The 23,343-nt window shown below is 36.7% G+C and overlaps 1 protein-coding gene across 11 annotated transcripts in view; it reads right to left on the reverse strand.

Annotated features, from left to right (window-relative positions):
* RALGPS2 (Ral GEF with PH domain and SH3 binding motif 2) overlaps nt 1-23,343 on the reverse strand; it is a 248,678-nt gene that overhangs the window by 144,201 nt on the left and 81,134 nt on the right. Inside the window, exon 1 of one of the 11 annotated variants that reach the window (XR_010319391.1) lies at nt 21,304-21,327. The exons of the other annotated variants lie outside the window; for them this stretch is intronic. The gene's annotated coding sequence lies outside the window, so the exon portion shown is untranslated. Of the gene's footprint in view, nt 1-21,303; nt 21,328-23,343 lie in introns of those variants that run through there. 11 annotated transcript variants of the gene reach the window in all.

The following is a 23,343-nucleotide window of genomic DNA, read 5'->3' on the forward strand; positions in this document are numbered from 1 at the left end:
ACATGACAACTACAGATCCTGTATTGGAGGACAGGAAATGCTATAATACCGGGACAATTCACAAATGTGGAACACAGATTGTAAAGTATCGTATCAATTTCCTGAATTTGATAACTGTATTATAATTACACAAAAAAAACCTTTGTTCTTAAGAAATACAACTAAAGGTTTAAGAGATAAAGGAGTATGAGGTATACAAACTAATCTCCAATGTTTCAGAAAAAATAGCATGTGTGAGACAGAGAAATAGAATGATAGAGCAAATGCATGGAAAAAGGTTAAGAACTGGTGAATCTGTAAAGGATGTACAGGAGTCCTCTACTATTCTTATAACTTTGTTAGTTTAAAATAATTTTAAAAAGTGGGACCTGCAAATATTCCTGAATATACAGACACTCAACTTAAAAGCCTTTAGCCTGTTAAAGCAACTAAGAAAGCTACATAAACAATAAAAAGTACAACTCTTCCCACCAACAGATGGCGGTAGTGCTCACTTGTTTGGTGTCACTTTCGCCTTAAAGAGTCAAAACGGACCCATGAACACTCTTTTTCATAACTTGTTGTCGTTAGGTGCCATCGAGTCAGTTCCAACTCATAGTGATCCCATGCACAACAGAATGAAACACTGCCTGGTCCTGTGCCATCCTTACAATCGTTGTTATGCTTGAGCCTACTGTTCCAGCTACTGTGTCAATCCACCTCGTTAAGGGTCTTCCTCTTTTCCGCTGACCCTGTACTTTGCCAAGCATGACGTCCTTCTCTAGAGACTGATCCCCCCTGACAACATGTCCAAAGTATGTAAGATGAAGTCTCGCCATCCTTGCTTCTAAGAAGCATTCTGGTTGTACTTCTTCCAAGATGTTTATTCGTTCTTCTGACAGTCCATGGTATATTCAATATTCTTCGCCAACACCACAATTCAAAGGCACCAATTCTTCTTCGGTCTTTCTTATTCACTGTCCAGCTTTCACATGCATATGATGCGATTGAAAATACCACAGCTTGGGTCAGGCGCACCTTAGTCTTCAAGGTGACATAACTAAGCTACAAATATCCACAAATACTTTTGTCTTGTGCTAATAAAAAAGAATAATATAAATATTATTTAAGAAGTGGAAGGTATTTTGGAGATTTCCACTTGGGGTACATTTCAAACTCTCAGGTCTTTCCCTATTTTAATGCTTGCCTCCCTTATTCCAGGACATGCCCCACCTTCCAGCCCCTACAGAGAATCATGTTGTAGTAACTTACTGTAAACTGATGGGAAAACATTGTATCCTTCAAATATACAAGAATGAAAGAAGAGGAAGGAATAAAAAGTAGTTTGCTAACACTGCTTTATTCCAACCCCCGATTTTAAAGAAGGTTATCACCAATCCAACACTCTGAGGTCATGGGATCTGGCCAAGCTCACACAAGTCTTCTGTTTTATAATTCTTGGCACTTTCTACAATGTCAAACTACCCCCTGCCTACCAACTCTTCCCTGAATAATAAATATTGCAGAAATGAGGGGATGAAGGAAGCGTGTCTTAGTTATCCAGTGCTGCTATAATAGAAACACCACAAGTGGATCGCTTCCACAAACAGAAGTGTATTCTCTCACAGCTTAGTAGGCTAGAAGTCCAAATTCAGGGTGACAGCTCCAGGAGAAGACTCTCTCTCTGAGTCGGCTCTGGGGAAAGGTCCTTGTCATCATCCTCTGAGTCTAGCAGTTTCTCAGCACAGGGACCCCAGATTCGAAGGATGCGCTCCATTCCTGGGCCTTCTTGCTTGGAGGTAATGAGGTCCCTCCCCTCTCTGCTCACTTCTCTCTTTTATACCTCAAAAGAGATTGACTCAAAATACAACCTAATCCTGTAGATTTCATCCTGCTTCATTAACATAACTGCTTCTAATCCTGCCTCATTAACATCACAGAGGGTAGGATTTACCATACAAAGTACAATACCATGAGATCACAAAATGGCGGACAACACAAAGCTGGGAATCATGGCCTAGTCAAGTAGACACATATTCTGGGGGGACACAATTCAATCCACAACAGAGAGAAATATCTAGTCTTTTTCCCTCTTTATGCCTAACAGAAGCTCATTAGGTAATCAAGACGACAAAGGAAACAGCATGTACAAAGGCTAGTAATGGTGAAATCTTCTGTCATATTCAGGGAACTGCCAACACCTGAGTACAGTACAGCTAGATGGTAACATGTAAAAGAGAGTTAGGAAGCACGAGCTGAGTGGAGAAGTAGGTAGAGTTACATTCTAAAGGGTAATGCTTGTCACAGTAAAAAAGAAAAGCCTGGACTTAGACAATGAAAAGGCAGAATACTTATAAATGTACTATTATATCCTGAGTTTCATTCAGAACCCTGTGTGTGTACACAGACACATACACACAGCAAGAGAGAGAGACCTCACAGTATCCATTTCCATTGAATTCAGACATCTCAATAAACAGACACTTCAAGTATAATAGATCCTCAATGTTTATGAGGTATTTGTTATTCCAGCACACCTTGAGAATACTACTATGGTATATAATACAGTAAAGCATAACTAAATTTTTTAATTCCTAAGGGTCTTTAATAATTCTGAAAATCCTGAGAGTTCACACTTACGCACATCACCATATAACTGCAAAGCAGACTCATTCATATCACGGACTCAAGCCATCACAAAATCCGACATTTCACTCTTTAATTGTCCAAAACTGCTCTTTTTCAGACCTACTGCTTTCTGCTTCTCTTTGGTAACCAATACTAGGAGTTGGCTTCCGCAGTAGAAACAGTACTAGTAACAAAAATTACTGTACAAAAACGTAGAGGATAACAAATCCCAATAAGATGTGGTTACTGGGTTGTAGAGCCCAAGTGTGGCAGGTCCAAATCTATGCTTAGCAAAATTACAAATTATCACATTTCCTGTGCCCTCTGAGTCATTCATGGAATAGTGACAACCACAAGCATTAATTTGTAAAAGCCAGGGATCTATTCTATCAGCAACTGACTAGCCAAAAAAAAAAAAAAAGCAACATCTACTCTAACAGTAAAGATCTCCCTGGCCTTTTAAAAGTAGCAATGCTTACAACAACATGAACACTTCCATAGTGACTTACAGCTTACACACATACCTTAAAGTAATTTCTGCAGAAAGACTTCAAGAAATGCTTTAGTCAATTAACAGCACGGGTTTCTATCAGAAGATCTGATGAAGAACTGAGAGAACTGGATCCGTGAAATTGCTTTCACTCCTGCCTACGTTCCTGGGGCCACTCACTAATCAGAAGGGAATTTCTTGCATAAATATTGAGATGTGAAGACTGGAACAATTTTTCATTTATTCTAAAAGCCCTAGAAGATAAATACTACTACATTCAGCTTATCAGGAAACATGAGGCTTAAGAAGAGGTTAAGAACAAAGAAATCTTTCCCAGAAGTTTCCTCCCTCTATCCTTTGCACTCCCTCACCCCCCACTAAGATAAGGGAAGGCTTTCCAAACATATCTCATTTGCTAGAATTTCCTCCTATTTATTTATTATTGCCAAGAAGGAGATGTCAGGGAAGTCTTCACACAGAATCTGATATTCGAGATGGTCTTAATGAGCAGAAACCGCACAGATGGAGCGAAGTGGTAAAGGCATTCTTGGCAAGAGGAAACGCTTGCAAAGACTGAAACGGGAGAAATTGGCATGACAGGAAAATGCTGGTTATTCTTTGCAGATAAAGCACAACAGTATGTGAGGGTCTGTATGTATGTGTGCAAGCATGTTTGAGAACATGGAGAATAAACTGCAAAGACAGACTAGAGCCAGACCATGAAGCACTTACAACAGCATGGGAAGAAAACATACACTTTATTCTCTAAAACAAGATTTCTTAACTAAGAGACCATGAACAAAACTCTAGGGCCATGAACTGCCCAATTCCCCAAAAGTGTAAGAAAACTGTGTGCAGGAACACATGTAAATAAATTAATTTTCCTAGATCCACAGCTACCAAATGACTTTCAAAGGAACTCAGGAATAAAAAGTGGTTAAGAACCTCTGTTCTAGGTGACTGGAGTCGTTGTATAATTACAGGCAGGGAAGTGTGCTCTATTTTTTTATTTTAGGAAGGTAACTTTGGCAACATTTGTGGGGGTTGATGGATTAAAGAGGCTTAGAAGCAGAGACAGCAATAAGGAGGTTATTGCACTACTCCATTCAAGGGATTATAAATACAGGAAATTACTAATTCCAGAAACTTTTCAAAGGTAAACTTGTTAGAATTTACCAACCACCTCTATGTGGGTTGTGAGAAAGCAGACAGATAAGGATGCCTTATTCTACTTCTCAGTTAAAGTTCATGCCATTCACCTATTCCACACAATTATAAGTCAGAGCCATTAAACACAGCAGAGCAGCTTCAAATGAAAAGGTTCCACCTTCCTCCATTTGTACAACCAGCCACGGCTGGGCAACTAACCAGAAAATGCCAAACGTCCCAAAGAAGAAATACTAATGCTCTAGAACAGGGATTAGCAAACTATAGCCTACAAACTAAATCTGGTCCTGTTTTTGTAAATAAAGTTTTACTGAAACACAGCCACACTCATTTGTTCGTGTACTGTCTATGTTTGCTTTCATCTGCTTATGTATTGTCTACTGTTGCTTGGAAATCCTATGGGTCAATTCTACTCTGTCCTATAGGGTCTCTATGAGTCAGAAATCGACTCAACGGTAACGGTAACGGGTATTATTGCTTTCACACTACAAAAGCAGAGCTGAATAATTACAACACAGACTGTATGGCCCCCAAAGCCTATTTACTGCCTGGACCTTTACAGAAAGTTTGCCAATCCCTGGTCTAAAATAAAAACATTCCTGGTCTAGAACAAAAACAGGGACAGATACCACTTCAGAAAGCACTTCTTAAGTACAAATAGATGGAAGCAATATGCAAAGGAAGGCTGTGTGCTCTACTTTTGAAAACAATGATCTCAGGAATTAAAGTCTCTTACAGATATCATCCACATATTCTCAAACGCCTAAGACATAGCTTTCAACAAAGGTTTTTGTTTAGCAACTTGCTTCGCTAATAACATGTTCATCACAGGGATGTGTAATAACAAAGGATTCGAAAAATAAGCAGTTATACTGACATTAGATCCCTGGTTGGCACACTCAGTTCGCACTCAACTATTAATCTAACGGTTGGTGGTCTGGGCCCACTCAGCAGCATCAAGGAAGAAAGGCCTGGCAATCTGTTTCTCCAAAGATTACATATAAGAAAACCCTATGGAGCCACCATGAGTCAGAATCGACTGCATGGCAATAGATTTTTTGTTTTTTTTTACTGACTTTAAAAAATAACCAAACAAACCCATTGCCTTCAAGTCGATTCCGACTCACAGAAACCCTTTAGAAACTCTTAAGTCAGGGTTTCTCAACCTTGGCACTACTGATTCACATTTGAGATTGGGTAATTATTTGTTGAGGGGGACTATCCTGTGCACTATAGGCTGTTTGGCAGGATCTCTGGCCTCCATCCACTTAGATGCCAGTAACAGTCATGAAAATCAAAAGTCTCCAGACATTGCCCAATGATTTCTCTGGGAGGGGAAATCACCCCCAGTTGAAAATATCTTCTCCAAATTAATTCCACTTAATTATTGATAATTTCTGCTTTATATATATTTAAATTAACCCAAAAAACCCAGTGCCGTCGAGTCGATTCCAACTCATAGCGACCCTACAGGACAGAGTAGAACTGCCTCATAGAGTTTCCGAGGAGCGCCTGGCAGATTCGAACTGCCGACCCTTTGGTTAGCAGCCATAGCACCATAAAAGATATAGTAATGCTGCATGTTATATAAGCAGTTTAGTTTTAGTTTTAGTTTTGTTTTTTAACTGCTGTATCACTTTAACTTTTCAAAAACAGCTTTTAGATACTGTTGACATATTAAAAAACTGCACATATTCAAAGTATGTAGTATACACCCAGAAAAAAAACTTTGGCAATTAAGATATTGAATATACCCATCACCCCAAAATGCCCAGTTTCTTCCATTTTGCATAATTATTTTGAGATTCATCCATGTTTCTGTGTGTATCAGTAGTTCATGTCTGTTTATTGCTAAGCAGTACGGACATATCACAATTTGTTATGCATTCAGCTATTGACAGACATTTGTGACTATTACAAATAAAGCTGCTATGAACGTTACGTAAGTCTGTTCTCTTCAGTAAATACCTAGCAGGGGAATAGCTGGGAGATGTATGCTTAACATTTTAAGAAATGATCAGTTTGTTTTCCAAAGTGGCTGTTCCATTTTACATTCCCAACAGCAGTGTACAGAGTTCGGTTTTTTCACAACTGTGTTAACACACGGTATAGTTCATCTTTTTTTATTTTAGCCACTCAAATAGGTATGTAGTGGTAGTTCATTATGATTTTACTTTGTTACTTCTCTAATTAATAATACTATGCATCTTTTCATGTGCTTATTTAACATATGTACATCTTGTTTGATGAAGTGTCTATCAAACCTTTTGCCCATTCTTAAAACTGGGTTGTTGCTTTTGAGAGTTTTGAGAGTTCTTTATATATCCTAGATACAAGTCCTTAATCAAGTATTTGATTTACAAATATTTTCTCCCCATCTACGGGTTGTCTTTTTATTCTCTTAACAATACCTTATGAAAAGCACGTATTTTTAATTTTGATGAAGTTCATTTTATCGATGTGTTGTTTCACCGACCATGCTTTTGGTGCTGTACTTAACTCTTTGCCTAAACCTAGATCACAAAGATTTGGTTTTTTCTAAAAATAGGTGTAAGTTTAGGTCTTACATCAAGGTGTATGATTCAGTTTGAGTTAATTTATGTATATGACACAGGAAAGATATACAGATTCAAGTTCATTTGCACATGGATAACCAATTGTGCCAGCATCATCTGTTGAATACACTATCCTTTCACCACTGAACTGCCTTTGTATCTTGTCAAAATTCCATTGTTCATGTATGTGTTGGTCTATTTCCAGACTCTGTTCTATTCCACTAATCTATTTGTCTATCTTTACAACAATAACACATAATTACCTGAATTGTGATACCAGGTAGTATTAGCCTTCCACCACTGTTCTTTTTCAAAGCTGTTTTGGCTATTCCAAGTCCTTTGCATTTCCACATGAATTTCAAAAAGTTTGTCAATTTCTACCAAAAAAATCTGGTTAAGATTTTCATTGGGATTACAATGAATCACCATATCAATTTGGGGAAAATTGTTGTCTTAAAAACACGGGTCTTCTGACCCATGAACAATGAACATCTCCCCACTTACCTAAACCTTCCTTAACTTTTGTCAGCAATGCTGTGTGGTTTTGAGTATTGCACATACATTAATGCTACTGTCAATAATATTAAATTTCCATTTGTTTATTCCTAGTGTAAAGAAATACAATTGATATTTATATATTGTTCCTCTATGCCCTACCCTTATCAAACACCCTTAGGAGTTCTAGCAGTTTTATAGGTTCCGTCAGATTTTCTATACAAGCAATCATGATGCCTGTGAATAAAGGCACTTTTATTTCCTCCTTCTTAATCTAGGTGCCTTTTATTTTTTCTTGACTGACTGCACTAGCTAGAACTTCCAGTAACACCATGAAATAGAAGTGATGAGGATAGACATCCTTGTATTGTTCCTGATCTTAGGGAGAAAGCATTCCTTTAAGTATTTAAGTCTTTAAGTCATTAAGTATGATGTCACATGTAGGTTTTTCATACATGCCCTTTATTGAGTTAGGAAGTTCCTTTCTAATCCTACCTAGCTCAGGTTTATTATCAAGAATGGGGATTAGACTGTCAAATGCTTTTTTTTTGTTTTCATTTATTGAGATTATGCAGTTTTTCTTTTTTTATTTACTAATACAGTAAATTACATTGATTGCTTTTTAAATATTAAACCAACCTTGCATTCCTGGGATAAACCCCACTTGGTCATGGTGTATTATTATATTTTTTACATATTATTCCTTTTTATTTGTTAAAACCTGTTAAGAATTTTTGCATCTATGTTTATGTGGGATATTTCTGTATAATTTTCTTATCATATAATGTCTTTGTCTAGTTTTGGTATAAGGATAAGGCTGGTCTCACCGAATAAGTTAGGAAGTATTCTCTATTTTACGCAATTTTCTGCAAGTGTTTGTATAGAATGGCATTATTTATTCCTTAAATGTTTGGCAGAACTCACTTGTGATGTCAACTGAGCCTGGAGTTTTCTTTGTGGACAGATTTTAACCACAGATTCAATTTCTGTAATAGACACTGGGCTATTCAGGTTGCTCATTTCTTCTTGAGTAAAACTTGGTAATGTGTGTCTTTCAAGGAATTTGTCCATTTCATCTCCATTGTAAAATGTACGGGCATACAGTTCTTAACACTTCTTTGTTATCCTTTAGTATCTGTAGAATGTATAGTGATGTCATGTCTGACATTCTTGATATTTATGTGTCTTCTCTCTTTACTAATCAGTCTGATTAGAGCTTCATCAATTTTATTGATCTTCCCAAAGAACCAGTTTTTGGTTTCACTGATTTTGTCTATTATTTTTGTTTCTATTTCATTAATTTCCACATTGATCTTTATCATTTCTTCTAATTACTTTGGTTTATGTCTTAGGCTGGGTTCTCTGGAGAAGCAAAACCAATGAAGTGCATACATATACATATATTTTATATACATATATGTTTATATATACGTATATGCATAGAGTGAGAGAGAGACAGTGACTTATATCAAGAAATGGCTCACACAGTTGTAGGGGCTGGAAAGTCCCAAGTCAATGGGTCAGGCATAAGCTGGAGGCTTCTCCTGACTCACATAGCAGCAGGGGCTGGTAAACCCAAGACTGGCAGGTAAGACGGCAGGCTGCTGGCTCAAGCGCCAAAAACCGGAAGGCAGATAACGAGCCGAGTGCTAGATTCAGAGCTGAGCAAAAGCCAGTGAGCTTTGCCAAAAAGTCCATATATACTGGATGCAGACCACAACCCCAAAGAAACTCCCTTTCAAGTGACTGGCTGCTCATAGTAGATCTCCTCAGGGAGGCGATTACATTATATCAGATCTCATCATGGAGGTGATAACATCATTACATAATTGCCAGACTACATTGTAACTGCCAAACTACTGAGAATCACGGCCCAGCCAAGTTGATACACAACATTAACCAACACAGTTTAATTTATTCTTTTTCTAATTCCTTGAGGTAGAAGTTGTTATTGTTATTTTTGTTAGCTGTCAACTCAGCCCCCAACTCATGGTGACCCCACGTGTTATACAGTAGAACTGCTCCACAGGGTTTCCATGGCTGTAATCTTTACAGATGATTACAAAAGCCACTAGGTAGGTTCAAACCACCAATGCTCCTGCTACCCATCTTTCTTTTACTATGTTAAGCATGGTGTATCTTTTTCCATCCTTTGCTTTTAACCTATTTATGTCTTTGTATTTAAAATGTTTATTATAGGCAGGATGGTTGGGTCTTGCTTTTTTAGCCAATCTGACAATCTCTGCCTTTTATCTGGTGTGTTTAGAGCATTTAAAATTAAAGTGATTATTGATATGGTTAGGTTTAAGTCTATTACCTTCATTAATTATCGATATGGTTAGGTTTAAGTCTATTACTTTCATTAATTTGAAATCTTTTTTAATATAAGCATTTAGTGCTATAAATACGAAGAACTACTTCAGTAGCACCTCACACAAATTCTGATATGTTGTGTTTACGTTTTCATTCAGTTCAAAATACTATCTAATTTCCCTTTTGACCTTTTCTTTGACCCATAGGTTATTCAGAGTTGTGTTATTTAGTTCCCAAATATTAGGTTTTCCAGAGAGGTTTCTGTTAATAATTTCTAATTTAATTCCACTGTAATCAGAGAACATACTTTGCAAGATCTCAATCCTTTTAAATTATTGAGACTTGTTTTATTGCCCAATATATGATCCATCATGGAAAATGTTTTGTGTGCAATTGAAAAGAATGTGTATTGTGTTGTTGTTGAGGGCAGTATTCTATAAATATTACACCAAGTTGGTTGATGCTGTTGTTCAAGTCTACTATATCCTTGTGACCTCCTGTCTCCATATCCTATCACGTACTGAAATCTCCAACTCAAATTGTGGATATGACTGTTTTTTCTCAAAGTTTTATCAGTTTTTCTTGTATATATTTTGAAAGTCTGTTATTGGGAGCACAGATGTTTAGAATGGTTATGTCCTCTTGATTAGCTGAATTTTTCAGCATTATCTAATGGCCTCCTTTATCTCCAGAAACATTCTTCGCTCTGAAATCTACCTTTTATCTAATATAAATATAGCCATTCCATCTTTCTTTTACTATGTTAAGCATGGTGTATCTTTTTCCATCCTTTACTTTTAACCTATTTATGTCTTTGTATTTAAAATGTTTATTATAGGCAGGATAGTTGGGTCTTGCTTTTTTAGCCAATCTGACAATCTCTGTCTTTTTTTTATCTGGTGTGTTTAGAGCATTTAAAATTAAAGTGATTACTGATATGGTTAGGTTTAAGTCTATTATCTTGCTATTTCTTTTCTACTTGTCCCATGTTGTTCTTTTCATCTTTTTAACATCTTCTTCTGGATTAAATGAGTACATTTTCTGATTCTATTTTATGTCCTATGCTGGCCTATTAGCTATAACTGTCTCTTTTATAGTGGCTGCTCTAGGATTTACAGAATACATATTTTAACTTACCACAATCTATCTTCAAGTGATATTATATCACTTTGCATATAGTATAAGAACCTTAAAATAGTATATGACCTTGTATCATATCTTGCCCACCGAAGGCTCTGTGAGGTGTGCTACCTCTTTCTTAAAATCGGAGAAAAGCAAGCATTAGAAAAAGCAAGCAGCAAACTGAGACCTCCTCCTCGACTTCATTAAAAAGAGTTAAATATCTAAAAAGGAAATAGATGTTTAAGAATTTGAACTCTAAAACTAGATCACCAGTTTCAAATTCTAGCTCTGCCACTTACATACTGCACAATCCCAGCAAGCTGCTCAGCCTGTTTCTCAGTTTCTACAACTTTAAAATGATAGCAACAGTAGCTACTTTACCAGGTTATCATGAGGAGCCAAAGAGTTAGTACATATAAAATGCTTAAAACAACACCTAGCACCTATTAAATGCTCAGTAAATAGCAATCACTATTATTCTCATTGTATAAGTCAATGTTTCTTAATGCCCTATCACTACGTACAGTGATCTTGCTTACCCAGCCAAACACTAGGTTATACTGCTCTAAGTCAATCTGTAAACAGATTCACTCCAGTTAGGCTCTTTTACTTACAAGAAATTCATTCCAATTACCCCAAACAGCATTATATGTATGCTCTTTTCTGAACATGTTATGTGCCTGGAATTGTTTTAAACACTTTGCTTGTGTCATCTCATTTAATCCTCAAATCAGCCCTTTGAGGAAAGGTATTATGATGATGCTCAATTTATCAATGAGGGAGGAGGTGGAGAGGTTAAGTGACTTGCCCAAGGTTATACAGCTGATAAAAGCTAAAGCCAGGCTTCTAATGTCCGAAGTCTGACACGTAAACCACACTCTTTTCTGGAAAAATTCTTGTATTAGCCTTAAGAAGGGCAGGAGCTACAGAAGTACTAAAGTGAAGGAAGAGTAGTATCTAAAGCAGAGCCAGAAATCACAATCTTCAATCTCAAGCTCTGAATCTCCCTCTCTCTCTCGGGTCACATGGTTTACCTTAGAATTACATGCCTCTCTCGGCACATATGTCCTATTCTTATTACTAACTGACTTCATCTCCTTTATCATTTCTGTAACTCACAGCTTCTGTGTACACCTACTTCCATTCCCTCAGACTCTAGTATTACAGGACTAAACACCAAGGCATACTTTCAGCTTCCCCTCCCATGGCTCAATGGCAAATTAATCTGTGTTTTCTATAACTGACTATAATTTTCTCCTCCAGACAGCCTGAGGTTGTCAGTGGGCTTACGAATAAGCAGCCCTTAGGTCAAATGCCCACTCTTGAACCAATCAGTTGCAATACAGTTCTACATGATATAAAACATAGCTAAGCTATGAGGTCCATTCCTCTGCAATGTACTGTGGAAAAAGTAGATCTCCTTCCAAGGAACTTGGGCAGGCTGGAATTGCAAAACACAAGTCTAGGACACCGAGTCTGCTATCACCACTGATCTGGGGTTCAAAAGTCTTGGCGGTATTTCTAGGTAATCTACTTAATTATAGTAATTAACTATAATTAAGTAGATTAGGCAGTCATAAATACAAGAGATCATATAGTATACAGTGTCACACAAGCAATGGGTCACACACGACATGGGTCACAGATTCAGCCATTGTTAAGTCAAGGTCTGCCATGCTATAATGAGAGTGTTATAATTATGAAAAGGAAAACCCACTGTCATCCATCACTTCCAAATCTACTTGGAGATAGAAGTAGTAAATATCAATAACCCTGTAGCCCCTGGGTGGCATAATCAGTTAAGCACTTGACTACCAGCTGAAAGGCAATTGGCAGGGAGCTTCTTGAGGGATAGTGAAAATATTCTAAAATTAATTCTGGTGACGGTTGCATGACTCTGTGAATATATTAAAAACTACTAAATTTTACAGTTTAAATGGGTGAATTGTAAATACAAAACCAAAAACCCATTGCTGTCAAGTCAATTCCTACTCATAGTAACCCTGTAGGACAGAGCTGAACTGCCCCATAGTGTTTCCAAGGAGTGCCTGGTGGATTCAAACCGCCAGCCTTTTGGTTAGCCCGTAGCTCTTAACCACTACGCCACCAGGGTTTCTGAATCACATATATAAGCTATACATGTGAAGTTGCTACAATAAAAAAAATAATAGTGTATCCTACAGTTGAGGGCAACAAAATACAGCCACTTAGGTGACAAAAGATAAAATAGATAAAAGTATCCAGAACAAATGACAAAGAGTTAATATTCATGAAGAGGTCACAAATAGTATGTTAATTAGTGGTAGATGCTTCAACTGCATTGGTTGTTTCATAAGTAAGGGGTTAATTATTCCTTATATACTTTTTTGTGTATCTATTTTATTAAAAGAATCTTAAAAGACTGAGCAATAAGAAAATGGGTAAAGGATATGAAGAGGAAATTAGCGAAAGTAGCCTAAGTGTCTAAATATATGAAAGCATCAATTTCATTGAAAATTAAAACAATTAGAGAGCTTTTATTACACATCAGAACAACATATACGTTTTTAAAGCTAATCACCAGGTTAGTGAAGGCACAGAGAAACAAATACACAACAGAGACGCAAATGTACTTAATCTCCAGATAAGCAATTCCCCTTTTAGGAATTCATCAAAAGGAAATAATTAGGAAAGTACAAGAAGACCTATTTAAAAAGATGTTAACGCTATAAACGCTTATATTATGGAAGAGTTAGAAACAACTGAAATGTCCATCAATACACCGTTTCCATAAGTTATAACACATCCATATATGATACAATGCAACCATGAAAAATGTTGGTAAAGAGAAACCATCTTTGAACACGATGTAAGTATTCCCGGAAGTATACAAAGGCTTTTTTATATGAGCACCAGTTGTTTTTGCTTGTTTTTATTTTTATTTTTTCCCTTTCTTTTGTGGTTTGATTTTACTTTTTTTATTGAGATATGCATACATACTACAATGTGTCCTATGTATCTAAGGTATACTGTTTGATGAATTTTTACACATGTAAACACCCACATGATCTCAATGAAGATACAGAACATCTCCAGCATTCTGGGAGGCCCCTCTTGCCCCAATCATTCTCTAGCCACAGCCTCAAAGTTAAACACTATCCTGGCTTCTATTAACACAGATGAGTTTGACCTTTCCTTGAACGTCACATAAATGGAGTCAAATATTATGCACTTTTGTGCCAGTCTTCTTTCACTCAACATGGTGTCTGTGATATTCACCCATGATTGCTGAATGTAGTGAGTTTTTCTTTTTCCCTACTGTATAGTGTTCCACTCTAAGTCTATACCACAAGTTATTCACCCATTCTGTTGATGGACATTTGCGTTGCTTCCAGTTGAGAGTTATCATGGAAAAAGCTGCTACGGACATTCTTGTATATGTTTTTTAAAATCTGTTTGCCTGTTAGTTTTTTCAGGTTTCATAACTTTTACTTTTTTTATTGCCTTTTAATTTTTTTAGATATTTTATTAATAAAATAAAAAGGGCCAAACAACTCAGAAATGCATAATAAAGGAAAAATATGATATCCCACCACAACTACCGTTAACATTTTCATTTTAACATTTACATTTTACATAAACAACGTAATATTAAGCACACTGTTTTTTCTAATTTAACTTCTCCCTTTTTTCTGTTTATTTTCTCCCTTCTTTCTCCCCCACTCCCCATCTCAGCCTAACCAGGTTGCAAATGTTTACATTGGGTGTGAAACATTTTTCACCTTTACAGGATCGCTTACACACTCATACACATGCAGATACAGGGTTTTTGTTGTTTGCTTTACAAAAATGTGGTATTTTATCTACTCCTCTGCATCCTACTTTTCTCAAAAAAAATCACTAATTTTTTTTTTTTTTGGTCTTTTTTAACAGCTTTATTAAGGCATAATTTGCATATCATTAATTCACCCATTTAATGTGTACAATTCAACTGTACTTAGTACATTCACAAATATGTGCAAGCATCACCACAGTCAATTTTAGAACAGTTTCATCACCTCAGAAAGAAACTTCAGCTATCACCCCATCAACCACCACCAGCAACCCCAAAACCCTAGGGAACCGCTAATCTACTTTGTCTCAATAGAGTTCCCTGATGCGAAAATTTCCTATGAGTGAAACCTCATAATATGCAGCGTTCTTTACCGATTTCTTCCAGTTAGCATAATGTTTACAAATTCATCCACACTGTAGCATGTACTTCATTCCTTTATATATATTCCATTGTATATATATACCACATCGTGTCCATCTACCAGTTGATGAACATTTGGGTTATTACCACTTTTTGGCTTTTATGAATACACCCGCTCCTCACCTATCGGCATGGTTAGGTTTCGAAGACCAGGTCATTATACAAAATTGACATTATGTGAAAATGGAGGATGACCACATCAGACCACAAAATGGAGGATGGCTATGCACATAACTGCCAAATTACATCATGACATAACTGCCAAACCACTGAGAATCATGCCCAGCCAAACTGACTCATCTTAACCATCTTAACTCATCTTAACCATCAAAGCCCGCATTACTCTCACTCACACCTCGGTGTTCGTTACTGCCAGACGTACATTGTTAATGCACAAAATAGTCAGACAGCAAGACTTTTTTACTATTGTTGCAAATGCAAAATGTCAGATAACAAAGATAGTCGATAAGTGAGGAAAAGGTGTAATACTGCTATAAACATTCACATATATACAAGTTTTTGCACAGACATACATTTTCATTTCTCTTAGGCATATACCTAGGAGTGAAATTTCTGGGTCATATGGTAACTATGCTTGACCATTTGAGGTGCTCCCAGACTGTGCAGCTGTACCATTTTACATTCCCATTAGTGGCGTATGACAGTTTCAACTTCGCCACATTTTCGCCAACACTTATCTGACTTTTTGATTCTAGTCATCCTAGTGGGTGTACAGAGGTATTTTACTGTGTTCTGATTTGCATTTTCCTACTGACTAATGATGCTGAGCATCTTTTCATGTATTTATTGGCCATCTGTATACCTCCTTTGCATTATCTGTCTTTTTATTATTGAGTTGTAAGAGCTACATATATTCTGGATTCAAGTTCCTTTCAGATATATAATTTGCAAATATTTCCTCCTTCTCTATGGGTTGTCTTTCCACTTTCTGATTGTATCCTCTGATGCACAAAAGTTTTTAATTTTGATGTTCAATTTATATTTTCTTTTGTTATTTAGCATCATACCTAAAAATTCTTTGCCAATTCCAAGATTATGAAGAGTTTCCCTGTTTTCTTCTAATTAACAAGTCTTTTGATGTAGAAATATACTGATTTCACCCAGAAGTGAAATTGTTGGATCACAGAGCATATACACATATAGCCTTTGGATATGCTACCAAAGAATTTTCCAAAACAAATGGTTTACCGATTTTGAGATCCATCAGAAACATACGAACATTCTGATTGCTATACATTCTTGTAAACATGTGTAGAACATTTTTTCACCCTTACAAGACCACACACACACTTACATGCACGCAGATATGGGCTTTGAGATATAATTCAACAAAGTTCAGATTTTTCATTAACACTATTCTGATGGGTGTGTAGTGGTATTGTTATTATAGTTTTAATTTTCAGTTCTGACAATTATGTTTGAGTATCTTTTCACCTTGGCCATGGAGACAACTTCTTTGTGTGGGCCTGTTCCAGTCTTTTGCTCATTTGTTTTAAAACTGAGTTGCTTGTATTTTTATTTCATTGATTTGGAGATTTCTTTATACTCTGGATACAAGTCCTCTGTCAGATATATGTATTGCAAATACCTTTTCCTAGTGTGTCACTTGTCTTTTCACTCACTTAACAGAATCCCTGGATGAAAAGAAGCTCTTATTTAATGAGCAATATTTTATCAATCTTTTATTTTCAGGTTAGTACTTATTGTGTCCTGTTTAAAAAAGCTCTTTGTCTACTGCAGGATCAAGCAGATATTTTTATGTTTTCTTCTAGAAACTTTATGGTTTTATCTTTCATGTTACATCTACAATTCCTTCAAGTAACAGGTAATCCCTATGTTACAAAACTATTACAAAAAAATAGAAAAAGAAAAGCTTCACAACTCAAGTTATGAGGCCAGTATAACTCTGAAACCAAAATATATACAAACATACATACGTGTGTGTGTGTAAATCTCACTGATGAACGCAGACTTAAAAAAAAACTCTGAATAAACCATGAGCAAATTAAACTCAGCAGCGTGAGGGGAAAATGCATCACGGCTAAGCAGGGTTTTTACCGAGGAATTCAAAGATGGTTCAACAGATAATAATCTATGAATGCAATACAATCCTATTAGCAGATTAAAGGAGAAAATACCTATGATCATCTCCACTGACATAGAAAAAGCACTGGATAAAATCCAACACTTCTTTATGATATCTTTTTAAAGTCTTAGAAAACTAAGATTGGAAAGTGTTTCTTAATTTTTTTTTAAGTTATCAAAAACATGGAATAAGACATCATACTTGAAGTCAGGAACATGAAATCCAGAATCACCAATCTCAAGTGAGCCCTTCATACTTCCCAGCATTCATACTTCCCTATTCTATTCCATCCTATTCTCTTCACTTCTTCATCCTTCGATAGATGACTCTATCTTTTCTTCTCTCCTCAAACCTCCGATACATACTCCCAATCTTCTGCACTCTCAGTTGATGACTTTGCCTCCCCATCGTTGTTGTTAGCTGCCACTGAGTCAGCTCGGACTCATGACAATCTCATGTATATGAGAACAAAATTTGTCCAGTCCTGCACCATCTTCATGATCACTGGTATGTCTGGGTCCATTGTTGCGGCCATTGTGTCAATCCATCTCATTAAGAGTTTCCCTCATTTTCACTGGCCCTCTACTTTACCAAACATGATGCCCTTCTCTACTGATTGGTCTTTCCTGAAGATGTGCCCAGAGTAAGTGAGCTGAAGTCCCACTATCCTCACTTCTAAGGAACACTCTGGTTATATTTCTTCTAAGACTGATTTGTCTGTTCTCCAGGCAGTCCACTGTATATTCAATATTCTTTGCCAACAGCAGGTTCAAACACACCAATTCTTCTGTCTTCCTGGGTCAGGCACACCTTGGTCATCAAAGTGACATCTTTGCCTTGTAAAACCTTAAAGAGGTCTTCTGCAGATTTGCCCAATGCAATAATATACTGTTTGATTTTCTGACTGCTGCTTCCATGAACACTGACTGTGATACAAATAGAATGAAATCCTTGACAACTTCAATATTTTCTCCGTTTATCATGATGTGGCTTATTAGTCCAGTTGTGAAGATTTACTTTTCTTTACGTTGAGGTATAATCCATACTGAAGAATGCAGTCTTTGATCTTGATCAGTAAGTGTTTCAAGTCATCTTCATTTTTGGTAAGGAAAGTTGTCATCTGTACATAACAGCTTGTTAATGAGTCTTCCTCTAATCCTGATACTGTGTTCTTCATGTAGTCCAGTTTCACAAATGATTTGTTCAGCATACAGACTGAGTGAGGTGAAAAAAGATACAACCCTGCTGCACATTATTTCTGATTTTAAACCAAGCAGTATTGTTCAAACAACTGCCTCCTGATCCATGTACAGGTTCCACAAGACAACAATTAAGGGTTCTGAAATTCCCTTTGTTCGCAATTTTACCCATAATTTGTTATGATCCACACAGCCAGATGCCTTCACATACCTGATAAAACACAGGTAAAACATCTTTCCAGTACTCTCTGCTTTCAGCCAAGATCCATCCGGTATCAGCAATGATATCCCTCATTCCAAGTACTCTTTTGAACACAGCTTGAACTTCTAGTAGTTTCCTGTCAATCTGTGGATGCAGTCATTTTTGAATTATCTTCAAAATTTTGCTAGCATATGATATTAATAATATTGTTCGATATTTCTTCACTCTGTTTGATCAACTTTCTTTAGAATAAGCACAAATACGGATCTCTTCCAGTTGGTTGGCCAGGTAGCTATCTTCCAATTTCCTGATATAGATAAATAAGCATGTCCAGTGTTGCATCTGTTTGTCGAAGCATCTCAGTTGATATTCCATCAATTCCTGGAGCCTTGTTTTTCACCAACGCCTTCAGTGCAGCTTGGACTTCTTCCTTCAGTACTAGTGGCTCTTGATCATACGCTACTTCCCAAAATGGCTGAGCATCAACCGATTCTTTTCAGTACAAGGTCTGTGTACTCCTTCCATCTTCTTTTGATGCTTCCTGTGTCACTCATTTTACCCACACAATCATTCAGTATTGCACGTCAAGACTTGAATTTTCAGTTCTTTCATCTTGAGAAATGCTGATTGTGTTCTTTCCTTTTGGTTTTCCAACTCCAGGTCCTTGCACATCTCATCATAATACTTGCCTTCAGCACAAATGCCAAACAAGATAAAATTGAAGATTATTATAAACTGCTGCAGTTTGAAATTGATTGAACATGCGTGTCATCATGATGTATAGATAATTACTGGTGACTAGAATCCAAAAGTTAAAAACAAAGAAGATAGATCAGTAGTTGGAAAATAAAGCCTTAGTAGTAGAAAACATGACCGAGATTACATGATAGAATTGTACAAGACCAACAACTTACTCCACTGGAAATACTTTTTTTCAACAACATAATCGACGACTTTAAACACGGACCTCGCCTAATGGACTACACAGGAATCAAATCAACTACATCTGTGGAAAGAGATGATGGAGAAGCTCGATATCATTAGTCAAGACAAAGGCAAGGCCTGACTGAGGAACAAACTATCAACTGCTCATGTGCAGATTCAAGTTGAAGCTAAAGAAAATCAAAGCAAGTCCATGAGGGCTAAACTATAACCTTAAACACGTTCTGCCAGAATTCTGAGAGAATCTCAAGGATAGATTTGACACACCGAACACTAATAACTGAAAACCAGAAGCACTGAGGGAAGACAACAAGGACATCATGCATGAAAAAAGTGAAAGTTCATTAAAAGACAAGAAAGAAAAGAAAAATGGATACCAGAAGAGACTCTGAAACTTGTTCTGAATCACAGAGTAGCTAAAGCAAACAGAAGTAACAATGAAGTTAGAGTTGGAGAGAAGATTTCAAAGGGCAGCTTTGAAAACCCGATGGAGTACAGTTCTACTGTGACACACACGGGGTCGCCTGAGTTGCAATCAACCCGAAGGCAACTGGTTTTTGTTATGTCGGATAAACTAATGCTATGAAGAAAAATAAAGCAAGGTAAGGGCACAGAATATGATGGGGATGTTATTTAGGTAGCATTTTCAGAAAAGGCCTAAGAATCAACTCTTCGGTACTTAAAAAAAAAAAAAAAAAGTCTTGAAATCAGTAAGCATTGGGAGCCAATCTGCCAAAGGAAGGTTCTTAGCATCATCTTAGGTTATTACCACAAAGATGCATCTCTACCTACAAAAAGAAAATCAGCCTAAGAAAGAAAGTTTGTTTTAAGAAAAAAGTCATAAAATAACAGAAGGTATCAATTAGGTCAAGATGACAGCTTCATTTAAGTCTCTCTCCAGAGCAAAGTATCATTCAAAAGCCTGTACCAAAAAATCCTCCATGGTGGCATGAACTGCCAACCATCCTCAACCTAAGCCATATGAACACTGCTACTCATACCCTTCCCATACCCCTAACTGGAGCCCAGGTGGTGCAGTGGTTAAAGAGACTGCTAACCAAAATGTCAGCGGTTCAAATCCACCAGCCTCTCCTTGGAAACCCACGGGGGTAGTTCTATTGTCCTATACAGGTGCTATGAGTCAGAATCGACTCTAGGGCAATGGGTTTGGTACTATCACACCTCTAACTAGGATCCCTGGTAGCGCAGTGGTTAAGAGTTTGGCTACTAACCAAAAGGTCGGAGGTTCAAATCCACCAGCCGTTCCTCAGAAACACTATAAAGCAGTTCTATTCTGTCCTATAGGGTCGCTATGAGCTGGAATTGACTCTACAGCAATGGGTTGGGTTTTTTGGCTAACTAGCCATTACTTATTAAAGAGACTGGGCAGATTTATATTCAAACTTCTTTTCACAGAATACCCAAACCCAAACCGATTGACTTCAAGTCAATTCCGACTCACAGTGACTGTACAGGACAGAGCGTAACTGTCCCACAGGGTTTCCAAGGCTGTAATCTTTACGGAAACAGATTGCCACATTTTTCTCCTGTGGAGTGGCTGGTGAGTTCGAACTGCCCATCTTTCGGTTAGTAGCCGAGTGCTTAACCACTGCGCCAGCAAGGCTCCTTTTTTTATAGAATAGATGTTAAACATTTCATATTCCAGGGTTTTATTCCTATTATGTAGTTAAAAGTTTTCTTAAATCAAAATGTCAAGCCAGAAAGATTCTAGATCATTCCAAGTTCCAAAATTTATCATATCTAATCTTTAGTTCTCTCACATCAGAGGAACCAATAAGAATAACACACATTTAAAGAAACAATTTATAGGTAATGCAATACATTAGTTTTCCTTGACAAGGAACCTCACCTCAGGCTGAGACAGTTTCAAGTTATTTGAATTATCTTTTCACTGAAAATTGCATATCTAAAAAATAAAAAAGCAGTATTCAAATTAAAATGATTTTATTCCAAATATAGTCACTACCACATATTCAAATAGATGGATTTTAATAAATCTTATTCTTGAAACACTTGTACCATTAAAAATAAACTCAAGCTGTGTATGTTTTATGCAGTAAAAAAAAAGCAATACTCTCAAAAAAAATAATAGGTTTAAATTTTATCTGACAAAAAATTTAAATTTATGAAATTTCAATTAATAGTTTGGTTTAAAGTTTAAAAGTTATTTGGAAATTTCAGGAAAAGCAGACCAGTAGTTGCAACTATAATGCTGAACTACAGAGCCGAATGTTGAAACTCTCCCAACCCAGCTCTGCACTCCTAGGGTGGAGCAATGCATTATAGTAAGAGCTGTCTGGGAGCACTGCTTGCTTGACAGTGTGCTTAACATCTTCAACCTGTTTCCCGATCTAAAATGGAGAAAATAATGCCTACCTACGTAGGGTCAATGTTAATAACCAACAACCCTGTCGATGAGAACTAATTCAATATTTAAGTACCAATAATACATAAAAAGAGCTCTGTAATTTGCAAAGAACCATACCAATGTTGGTCATATTTTAATCAAGAAGGAAAACTACCACTTTTAGTTGAACTTTTCTGATTTTAACAGGACGTTGGTTCACACAGTTACACAGAAAAAAAATTTCTTTTTTAAATGTAGACTCAAGTAAGTGCCAAGAGAGGATATATTTAGCAAACATTTCATTTAACTATATAAACCAAAAGAATAAAGCTGTTTAACCACATGTAAACTATGCATCATCTGACTTCAGGTAGAATGTTTATTTTTGGTATGCTTGGGAACCAGATACCCAATGTATATAAACACACGCAGATTTTCACAACCGTCTCAACGCTTTTGTTCTCTAAGTAAAAATTCCCGCTATTCTTAGGAGGAAAAGCACAAACGACATCCTTAACCAAAAAAGTCATCAGAGGAGTTTTTACTTCTTAAACTTTTAAACTAACATTAAACAAATACTGTTATCCTAGAGTGAAGTAGTAGGTTATTTGCCCATTTAACCTTTAAGCGCCACTGGCGCAAAGACCTGTCTTTTTCTCCCTGATGTACGACAACACCTAGGGGAGTAACTGCTCCAAGTAGGTGCTTAATAAGTATGTATAGAATGAATGAACAAAGGAATGAATGAATTGGGTCTCTGGGAAAAAACTTAAGTGTTTTAAGTTGCAAGACAACAAAATCACCTATCTGTCCGTCATTCACTACAAACAACTACTGTCTTAACTTTAATGACCCGATGAACTGAAATGGACATATACGAAGAATTTACACACACATACATTACTCGTGCGTAATAACATCATCTGACTCACAAAGCTAGATTTTTTAGTATATTTTTCTTCTTTCAGGAAATGTTTGTGTTTTCTGACATTAAAAACGTGTATCAGAAAAGCATGTTGCAATTGTGAAAATGCAAGCACTATCTTTAAAGTTCTGTTGCAATGGGGAATATTTTGATTCCAACCCAGAGCTACTCTACAGGACAGAGTATAACTGCCCCATAAGGTTTCCAAGGAGCGCCTGGTGGATTAGAGCTGGCAAATGGGGGCACTTGATCACCACACCACCAAGGTTTCCAATTTAGGCAAAACCAAAAAAAAAGCCCACCGCCATCAAGTCCATTCCGACTCATAGCAACCCTATAGGACAGAGCAGCACTGCCCCATAGTTTCCAAGGAGCACCTGGTGGATCTGAACTGCTGAACTTTGAATTTAGGCAAAGTGAACAGTACTTCCAGAGTCTGATCCAAAGTACTTTAAGGAGTCAGATTCTTTAATTCAATGAAAGATGGAATAAAAAAAAAAAGGCAGATCTTACCATTTCGAAATTTTGATTTTTTAAAAGAGAAAATGAGCTAAATTTAAAATTACACTGAATTATTTATTCAAAATGGCATCTATCGCCCTTGACATTTGATCTTT

This window comes from Loxodonta africana, chromosome 25, assembly GCF_030014295.1.
Source record: "Loxodonta africana isolate mLoxAfr1 chromosome 25, mLoxAfr1.hap2, whole genome shotgun sequence".
In the NCBI taxonomy this organism is placed as follows: Eukaryota; Metazoa; Chordata; class Mammalia; order Proboscidea; family Elephantidae; genus Loxodonta; species Loxodonta africana.